The sequence below is a fragment of the Liolophura sinensis genome, chromosome 9 (assembly GCF_032854445.1).
Source record: "Liolophura sinensis isolate JHLJ2023 chromosome 9, CUHK_Ljap_v2, whole genome shotgun sequence".
Classification (NCBI taxonomy): Eukaryota; Metazoa; Mollusca; class Polyplacophora; order Chitonida; family Chitonidae; genus Liolophura; species Liolophura sinensis.
Window position 1 is genome coordinate 11,659,688 of NC_088303.1, and position 10,718 is coordinate 11,670,405.

The following is a 10,718-nucleotide window of genomic DNA, read 5'->3' on the forward strand; positions in this document are numbered from 1 at the left end:
AATAATAATACAAAGTCTGTTGGGGGAAATCATGGGAAGTTCAAGAACATGCTATTGTCCAGTTACCCTCTCATTGTGGGTTAAATGCAAAGGCTTAAACTGTCTTGTGAAATAAGGTGAGATCAGCGAGAAAATTATTAGTCGTAGCTCAAATACGATGCTGCGGATAACATACAATCTGGTGCAAATTACACATTGCTATAGCTCTCACTGTTTTCGATTTGCAGGTCACATAAATAAAGTAACTTCAAAGCCTTAAAATTAGTTTCGTCTTAAAAAGGTACAAACACAGACACATAACAAAAGCAGATTCGGAACGACAGGTCTAAATACGCGGAATATATTAAATTTTTATAAATGAAACAGATATCCGTGCAGCAATCGTCAACTAAAGTGGATGTTCCGGATCAATAATTGCAAGAACAACGTTCAATACAAACAACCAAAGAACTATAAGAAAGTACCCATATATATATTAAGAAATTATAGCCGAGGTATATGAAGAGAATCCGTCAACAAACGTGATGCTTGTCAACTTAAAACCTAATACAATCATCCGTATGAACAGAATCCGTCAACAAACGTGATGCTTGCCATCTTATAACCTAATAGTCATCCGTATGAAGAGAATCCGTCAACAAACGTGATGCTTGCCACCTTATAACCTAATACAGTCATCCGTATGGAGAGAATCCGTCAACAAACGTGATGCTTGCCATCTTATAACCTAATACAGTCCTGCGTATGAAGAGAATCCGTCAACAAACGTGATGCTTGCCACCTTATAACCTAATACAGTCATCCGTATGAAGAGAATCCGTCAACAAACGTGATGCTTGCCATCTTATAACCTAATACAGTCATCCGTATGAAGAGAATCCGTCAACAAACGTGATGCTTGCCATCTTATAACCTAATACAGTCATCCGTATGAAGAGAATCCGTCAACAAACGTGATGCTTGCCATCTTATAACGTAATACAATCATCCGTATGAAGAGAATCCGTCAACAAACATGATGCTTGCCACCTTATAACGTAATACAGTCATCCGTATGAAGAGAATCCGTCAACAAACGTGATGCTTGTCAACTTATAACCTAATACAGTCATGCGTATGAAGAGAATCCGTCAACAAACGTGATGCTTGCCATCTTATAACCTAATACAGTCATCCGTATGAAGAGAATCCGTCAACAAACGTGATGCTTTCCATATTATAACCTAATACAGTCATCCGTATGAAGAGAATCCGTCAACAAACGTGATGCTTGTCAACTTATAATCTAATACAGTCATCCTGGATCAAATTTTAAACTTAAAGGCGTATAGATGGCCTTGGGTGATCCCCGGTTTTCTTTAACCATAACGCTTGCAGTCCTCGTGTAAGTGAAATATCCTTGAGTTTAGCGTAAAACCCCAATGTAACAGAAAAACAGGCAACATGGTATGACGAAGAATCAACTTGTCTGCACCAAATGAGCCCAAAATGTATCTGAAGGTAACCGATGGTCGGGATCTTACTCTGGTCAATCCGGCTTCCTCCTCAACCATGAAAGTAAATAAAACTTACGAAGTCCAAATACCAATCTTGTCCAGATATCAGTCTTGTCCAAATACAAACTTATGACGGTTAATACAGCTTTGAACAATTGGATCCAGCGGTTCTACATGCGTATGCTTCATTGTATGTGTTTAATGCCTTACTGACGAATGTTTTACTGATAACACAGAGCTAATTTTCGTGGGTGGAAGAAACCGGGAAAAACTACCCGCCTCTGGAAAGTATCTATAATTGAAATTTTCCACACGTGACGCAAACATTTTCACCCAACACAAAAGTAAGCCAGTATGTGTGCTATAATGCTGAAATCAAAAATATTTCACAGATATGACGGCTGTCAGATTTATGGGTGGTTCAGAAATAAACCACCTCCACCTCCAGGTCCTGATGAACCTCGTGACTTATACATGCTCGGACGATGCCTTTGAGGCAATGAAACGTACTAGCGTAAGCATAAAACCAAGTCGTCATAGAGTTGTGTTGTCGCCCGTACATTCCTGCATGTAACAGTAAGGATAAATACTTAGGTAGCCTTTCTCAATTGGTAGATGCCCCATTAGGTGGGCCGTTTGAGAAGATGGTAGATGATACTAGATATTCTCGACTAAACGAACCTCTAACTTGTTGGCCATCAGAGTAGTTAGAGCGATTTAATTCTAATCAACACAACTGGTGGAAATGACGATGAAAACTGGTTAAATAAGATGGTCAGATTGGCGGATTGGAAATGAAAAGCTATAACCCAGTACGGTTGTCTGAAACTGCCACAGACAGAGCGTAAAGTCGATGTCAGGAGTGTTTAATTCGATATTACATCAGGAAATATTCAAATGTAAAATTAAATATAAATGTAAAAAGCAAGTGTCTATACAGCAGTGAATATAGTCTACGTTACGATCCTCCTCAACCACTGTCTTCCAAGGCATGGACGTTAAATACCGCCCACTTTTGTACAGGTGCATATGACGGGCCAACCATCGACAACCTTGGTGACAAATCTCATTCCCTTTGCATCCCTGATCCAAAACGGTTTTCTGTTGAGCGCAATAGTTAATAAAAGGAAAGATCGTAGCTGATATGTCCACTGCTCGACGGTTAAAACCTAGCTCTACTGATGTAAAATTATCTTTATAGGAACTTCCCTAGCCTGACCATGCGCGATGTATCGTTTTCATAACGATGCATATTTTCATAATTCCCAAAGGTTGCAGAGAGAATTTTTCTGATCCATTGAAATGACAACACCTCTTATGTAACACAGCAACCAATCCATGGCACTAAAGTCGGATTTGAATAAGCTAGGCCAATCTTCCTTATGACATGACCCAAAAGTCCCGAGTGCATCATGTGTTGGCCAAAAAAACATACAAAGAAAATACATTATAAGCGTTGGGAGTAAAGTAGACCGACTGACAACAAACGATCAATGCTGGTGATCAGGTTGTTCGTCTGACCGTTTGTCTGGTCGTGAAGTAGTAGCCCGTCTGTTACGTAACGTCGGGGAGATGCATTGTTGTATGACGTCCTTCGCGTAGATTTATAACAAAAGCGCGCGTGACGTCGTGACGTGACCAAGTGACGAGTGTTGACCCTGGTAACGTCACATTGTTTATCCAACGTCAGCGTAGATACATAGTTTATGGTCAATGCCGGCGCTATGCTTCAGCCGCGCTATGTCGCTGAGCACTGGAAAAAGTCTCTTTTAAGAAGGTATCTGGGTCAAGAAAAGCAGGAAACACAAGGACATTCAGGGGTAAGCATGGGGTTTATCACCAATTGATATTTCTTTCAAAATCTATATTTGTGGGGATCTAAGAAACTTCTACCTACCCATCAACATATATTAAGATTCTGAGTTAATAGAAAATGTAGGTCTACACATCAAAAGTACGGTGTCTGGCACAAAGTAATGATTTTTCAGCAAAAGATGTTTCGGTAACTCACAAATTCCACTTCAATGGCAAGTAGAACAACGATTACCTAAACGCCAGTTGTTGCACAGGATACCAACCACACATCCTTCCTTTTTATTCTTTTGTTTCTGTATTTGAAAGTATGTATCAATGTATATATGACGTCAAATTGATCAGTTTGAATGAGCATTAAACTTAATGTTACGAAAAGCTCTGTTGGGTGACACCCTCAAGCTGCTTAAACACAAACTATCTGCTGTGCTAGAGCTCATTTGGTAATGTAGGCCTACAGCGCTGCTTAGGGGGACATAACAATGCTATACTAAAGAAGCAAACAAAAATACCGCGCATAGCATTATTAAAGCACCTCTCAGGGATGGACAATCGTGCTTCTATCTGAAATATATCAAATGCTATATGCTTGATTCATATTTTATTTCTTATCAGATACATCTAAAAATAGGTGCCAGCAAACAAATAATTACAGGTTACAGTCATCCAGTTCGGTTAAGCTCTCCCCGAAAGTCCTGAAATTTTAAATGCTCCTTGTCGTCCAAATGGTGTACCAGAAATGGTTGACCTGGTTGAAACCATTCGGGAAATATCTGGTTTACAAGAAATATGAACGGTCAGGTGGACGGCACAGGCGACGGCAATAGTTTTCGAGTAAATATGCTCGAGAGTTAAAAGCTAGCTCTACTGGTGTAAAATTATGTTTGTAGGAAATGCCTTTATTTTCTCTTGCAGAAAGTCAGTGAAGCAACAAAAAGACGAGCCAGAAAGCGATCAAAGACACAACGGTAAACCTTTTCAAATCATTAAATCTAATACAAAGTATGAAAATAAATGGGCTGTAATGGAAATTTCATTATGTTTTTACCATGCATTTTAGCATCTACAATTAATAGGGGAGTTTTTGAGATAGAACCCTGTTCATGTTAAAAGTTGAAAAATGTCCTACTGTACTATAGGACATGTCAAAAATGTCAATGGTTGACTTTGTTGACCAAGTCACTTGGTACAGCAGAAGTTTTTGTACCGGTTCCCTTAGAGATGAAAGAGTTTGAACTCGAAACTCCCGTATTGGACTTCACTGTAGAACTCCGTTTTATTTGGTCACTTCTGATGTTTTAATCTTATATTAACCTTTAGCCAAAAGGCACAACATAATAACTGTTGTGTGTTCAATAGAGAACAAAATGATTTGACTAATAGCGGTCATCCTGATTTGTGTAATAGAGTCATCCTTCTTTGTCACCCTTCTTTGTCTAACAGAGGACATCCTGGTTTGTCTTATAGAGGTCATTGTGGTCTGTCTAACAGAGGTCATCTTGATTTGTCTAACAGAGGTCATCCGGGTTTGTCTAACAGAGGTCATCCTGGTTTATCTAATAGAGATAATCCTGATTGCCTAACAGAGGTCATCCTGGTTTGTCTACCAGAGGACACCCTGACTTGTCATATAGAGGACATCCTGGTTTGTCTAACAGAGGTCAGAAAATATTAGAGGTTGTCGCTGCAATGCAGGTTGAACAATTTCTGTTTCTGACCTGGAAAGTATTTCGACGGCCAAAAATGTAGAATGTACGGCATGAGCCGGTGATAAAAAATAGAAAGAAACGAGCAAACCCTTCAACTCAGACCCCTCTAAAACACGATGTACCTTGCAAAGAACCAAACAGATTTGTATTATTCTAATAAAATAGTGTCTAGTATGGCCAGACACTATAGGGACGGATACGCTTGGGGCTTTGGAAATGTAGAATTGAATCTTTCTCATTGTGTTGGATACTGCGTGTCCATTATGTACCGTCAAATAATGATTTGGGTGGTAGAAGTGGTCAGTCAAGATTAACATTTGTTACATTAAATCTTCACAGAAACAGTCTAAAGACAACGCCGCCGTTCCACAGTTCAGTAAGAAGCAAAGGCGAAAGTTACAACAACAACGCCCTTCCATCAGAGGGAAAGCACCACGGGAACGCCAGACTCGCTAAAAAGCGAAGAAAGATTTCGTCTCCAGAAGGTATGATTTAGCTAAGGGTATTTATATGTGCAGGAATACCTGCGGCACACCTGGTTCAGAAGTGAAAAATCCAGCATCGATTCCTATGTCTCTAGAAAACAAACAGCATGATGGCAGTTTAATAATCCCGCAATAAAACTCTTTTTTAATAAAATGCGCCACAAACAAACGTAATACATGTCTGCTGCGGCAGTAAAACTAGGGCAATGGTGTTTCTCCTTTCATGACTTCAACCCTATGAAGTTCGACGGTTTTGCTTTCAAGCTGACAGTTTAAATAAGAAATCCAACATTAGGGTCTATACCACACCAGAATGAAATACATCTAAGCACAGCAACGATAATTCACTTCTCGTGAAACAGTATAAATGACTAAAGTTATTTAGCATTTTCCTCTCCGGCCGTACGCGGGAAGGTCTGCATCATCCTGCGGATGGTCGTGGGTTTCTCCCGGGCTCTGCCCGGTTTTCTACCACCTTAATGCTGGCCACAGTCGTATAAGTGAAATATTCGTGAGTACTGCGTAAAACACCAATGCAATGAATAAATTAACAAGCAACACATTATCGACCTGTCTGCACGGAATGTGTCCAATAAATAAATAAATAAATAAATGAATAAAGAAATCAACCAACCAATCAATCAATTAAATATTTAACGTGTTTACTCGTACAATATTCACATAAATGAGACAAGATGACGGGAGTGGGCGTTTGAGCACTTTTACAAGAGTCACGTTTGCAGTAAGAAAATACACATGGGCGACAGCCTCTGCAGATGATCCTGAAGTCTTAAGAGTGAGAAACTCTCTTGTTCCAGAATGCTTAACCTTTAGTACATGATCCACAACAGCGATAAATATAATCGAACGGTCGTCTTTTTTTTAGGAAAATCAATAGAACACTATAGATTTAGATACTGGGGATGTCAGATGTTAATGTGTGCAATACACGGTCTTTGACAATGTATAGGCTGTCCTTCAGTGCATAGTAATATACCAAAGGGTATAAAAACTAGTGTGTAAAAGATATTAGCCTGAACGCCTTCACTCTAACTTTCTTAAATTTGACCATCAGTTCTCTATTAAGAAAGTATGGACGAAATGTTCAGGATCTCTGGCGCTCTGATTCGTAAGGGTGTCTAATTCCTCCAAACTCAGAGCTGGGGTGTGTATATTCATCGTGTTGGGTCGACACGGTGGATATATCGTTTAATTATGTAAAACTTTTATAATTCTCCCAGAACGTTCATGCGTCTTTACATCATCACTGAAAATTGTTGATTGCTTCCCTATGCATAAATCAGTTCTAATTCCATACTTGATACAATTTCTTAGTTCTTTGGTGGTTTGTCTTGAACTTTGCTTTGAAAATTGACCTTACTATTAATTAACCGTACTGTTCACTTCGGTACCAATGTCTGTTTCGACGGGTGGATTTAATTTTTGCGGTTACATACACATGCAGTTTTAAATGTCCCCTAGGGAATACAAAATAATTCCGTGAAAAACAGCGAATAAACAATATTGTTCTTGCAGATGATGATGATGGAGTGTACTCATTAGCACCTGTATCTCTTCCGCCGTCTCGCCCGTCACCTCGGCCGTCACACACCGTAGTCGCCACTTTCCACCAGCGGTCCGGACGACGTGGTCTGTCAGTCAAGTACCGCGGTTATCAGTGCACCTCCATGGCACTGGCCGCCATTATTGTATCCAAAACTTTGCCCCTTCAAAACTGGAGAACTCCTGACTTGGATGCCATATTACGCTACGGTGATCTGCTCCACGCGGATCTGCTAGACTTGAGAGGAAAGCGACAGAACGACCCCCGCCTGGCTCTTCATGAGATTCCAACGGGCGAAAATAACAAATACACAGTTCCAGTGCCTGACCGGAATGAGAAATGGTTCACACGGGACTACCCTATCCGACAATTCCTTACGCTGTCCAAGTCTGAGGACTATTACGGCCTAGTTCATCCTGCGAATACATCTCATCAACAACATCACAAGGATTTGGGCTACACAATTATAGAAGACGCCATTGATATCGTCCTTCAACAGGATTTTGACGGCGTTCTCATAACAGTTGGAGATGTCAGCGGATCTGTGTTTAAGGACAGCGCGGGTAAAATTAAATACTTTGATTCCCACAGCAACAACAAATGGGGTCGGCTTAGCATTGATGGAACAGCAGTTCTGTTAACCTTTGACACCATCCGCGACTTTGTCCGCTTGGTACGAAAACGAGAACCGAGAATTAGCTATCGCTACGAGCTGATTGGTCTAAAAGTCCACGTCATCAAAGCCCAGAAAAATATCGCTAACCTCAACGGCAACAGTGAAGAGGAGGTACATATTAGTGGCGCTAGCACATATGGCTTACCGAAACACGCAGATCACTTAGCCCGCGCTCGTGATAATTACCCAAAAGAGGATGAGGAAAAAACAGATGTTGTCTTTCGGATAACGCTAGCAACTTCAGGTATATCGAATGTTAGCCAAAATATAACAGATGGTACTGGTGATATTAGAGCTAGCATTGAGCATATAACAGATCATACAGAGGATAAAACAGATGGTACTGAGGATATTATGGCAAATACAGGTGATAAAACAGATGGCAGAGTGCGTTTAACAGATGGCACCGAAGATACAGTGGATTGCAATGGGGATATTGCAGACGGAACCGAGAACACGGCTTATGGTATTGAGCATATTGCTGGCGAAACTGAGGATATCGCAGACCGTACGGATGATAAAACAGATGATATTGTGGACATAGCTGGTGAAACTGAGGATTTCGCAGACCGTACAGATACAGCAGATGATATTTTGGATATTGCTGGCGAAATTGAGGATATCGCAGACCGTATAGATGATAAAACAGATGATATTGTGGACATTGCTGGTGAAACTGAGGATATCACAGACCGTACAGATACAGCAGATGATATTTTGGATATTGCTGGCGAAACTGAGCATTTCGCAGACCGTGTAGATACAGCAGATGATAGTGTGAATATTGCTGGCGAAACTGAGGATTTCACAGACCGTACAGATACAGCAGATGATGCAGTGGATATTGCTGGCGAAACTGAGGATTTCGCAGACCGTACAGATACAGCAGATGATATTGTGGATATTGCTGGCGAAACTGAGGATATCGCAGACCGTGCAGATACAGCAGATGCTATTGTGGATATTGCTGGCGAAACTAAGGATATCGCAGACCGTGCAGATACAACAGATGATACTGAAGACACTGTTAGCGAAACTGAGAATATTGCTGACCGTACAGATGATGTTGAATTTATTGCGTACTGCACAGATGATATTAGTGATGTTTTGGAGAATAGTGCAGACATAACCGAGCATAAAGAGGATAAAGCGGACTATACTGAAAGCATTACAGATAGTAGAGAAATTATAGCAGAACATAACAAGGATAAAACAGATGGTATTAAGTACAATACATGCACTACAGAGGATATAGTTGATCATACTGGGTATATTACAGATGGTATTGAACATGTAACAACTGGTACAAAGGGTAAAACTGATGGCACTGGGGGACATTTCATATGGTACAAACGGGATTTCACATCAAAGGCCTGCAGATGATGCAACAGATGATCCGAACGACACAGCAAGCGAAATTATAGCAAAAGTAAATGCTCCTACAGATATACCAAATAACACGGCAAACAAAGAGCATTTTGGTCATGATGTACCAAATGATGGCAATGATGACGCAGATATCAGTATTGATATCACAGAGCACAGTGACATTACAATAAATATCAACGAACAAATATCAGATGGCACTGAAAACGTAACAAACGTCAACAACTTAGATAACGAAAGTGTCCAATTACAAGGAAGAGCTTTTTCGAAATAACAAAATGATGGTATTGACGTAACAGAAGTCATAGATTTATCCGATTGATCAGAATAACGCCACATCATCACACATCTTTCACACAGAGTATTACAGGGAGAAAGGGAAATTGTTACCTGAGTGCTTCTTAAATTTATTTATGCATTTGTATCGGTTGTAAAATGGTGCTCCCTGTTGTTCCCGAACAAACCAGCTTGTTGAGATCTACCTCTTTCTCGTTAGTTTTTCTATCTAAGAAACCAGACCCCGGTCCACGTAGTGTGCATGTTCTTATGGCGGTCAGTAATAGGTCACTTATGGGCAAATGTGCCGAATTTGAAACACAGTTCAGTAGAAATCTCAAGCGAATACATCACACATTGTTTGGCATTAAGCAGTATAGAAGAAACTAGCACTGGTATTGCTTGGCGAGGTTCGCAGCTTAGCTTCCAGTAACCGCTGAATCGTTACCGCAGAATCGTTGCATTCACTAACCTGGAACTTGATCCTATCGCTTGCGTTGTCCTCGCAGTCACAACGTTGTACGCCACAAAAAAAGGCGTTACATTAGGCCTATCTTCAAAGTAATTCCGAATTCATATGACCTCACGTAAAGCGCGGAGCTCCAGGTTAGTAAATGGAACAGAACAGATCTGTATTTCTCAAAGCTAAGTTGGGAAGGACAAAACTGACCTCAGATCTAAAAAGAAACTAGCTCAATACAAAAATCACACAACAGTAATCCCAGACAAAAAGGTGTCAGGATATCCTCAGCCGCGTGTAAAGTGTTGGTATTAGTTATCACTCCAGTATGGACTATACGGAGATATCAAGTTCATGACAGCTCTTAACGCATAACGAGATGCATTCGAATCCAGTCTCTGATGACAGCTACTAACTTCTTAAGCTGTGTCATTTGGTACTAGATGCGACAAGGTTTCCTCCATCCTTAAACATGCCCGCCATTTAAATTAAATTGTCTTGAGTATATTCTGTAAATCACTGATTAAATCTTCATTAATTTACAAAATGTTGGATGTCATCAGCTATTAGTAACAGAATCTTGCGCGGATGGAATACAACGTATATCAATGCATATACATTGGCTGTACAAATAAAATGACGAGTACATTTTCGTATCGAGCATGCAAGCCTTGGGTATAAAATTTTGAAATTAGCGAGCCAGGACTCAGCATAAAACAAATCGGGCCAAGTACTTGCTAACTTAGTGTCAGTATGCATGATAAACCCCAAGAAGCAAACACACTCCCAGACCTGCAAACTTTTTGTGATACATTCCATACTTTTAACGAAAGCAAATTCTATTCTTAACACAT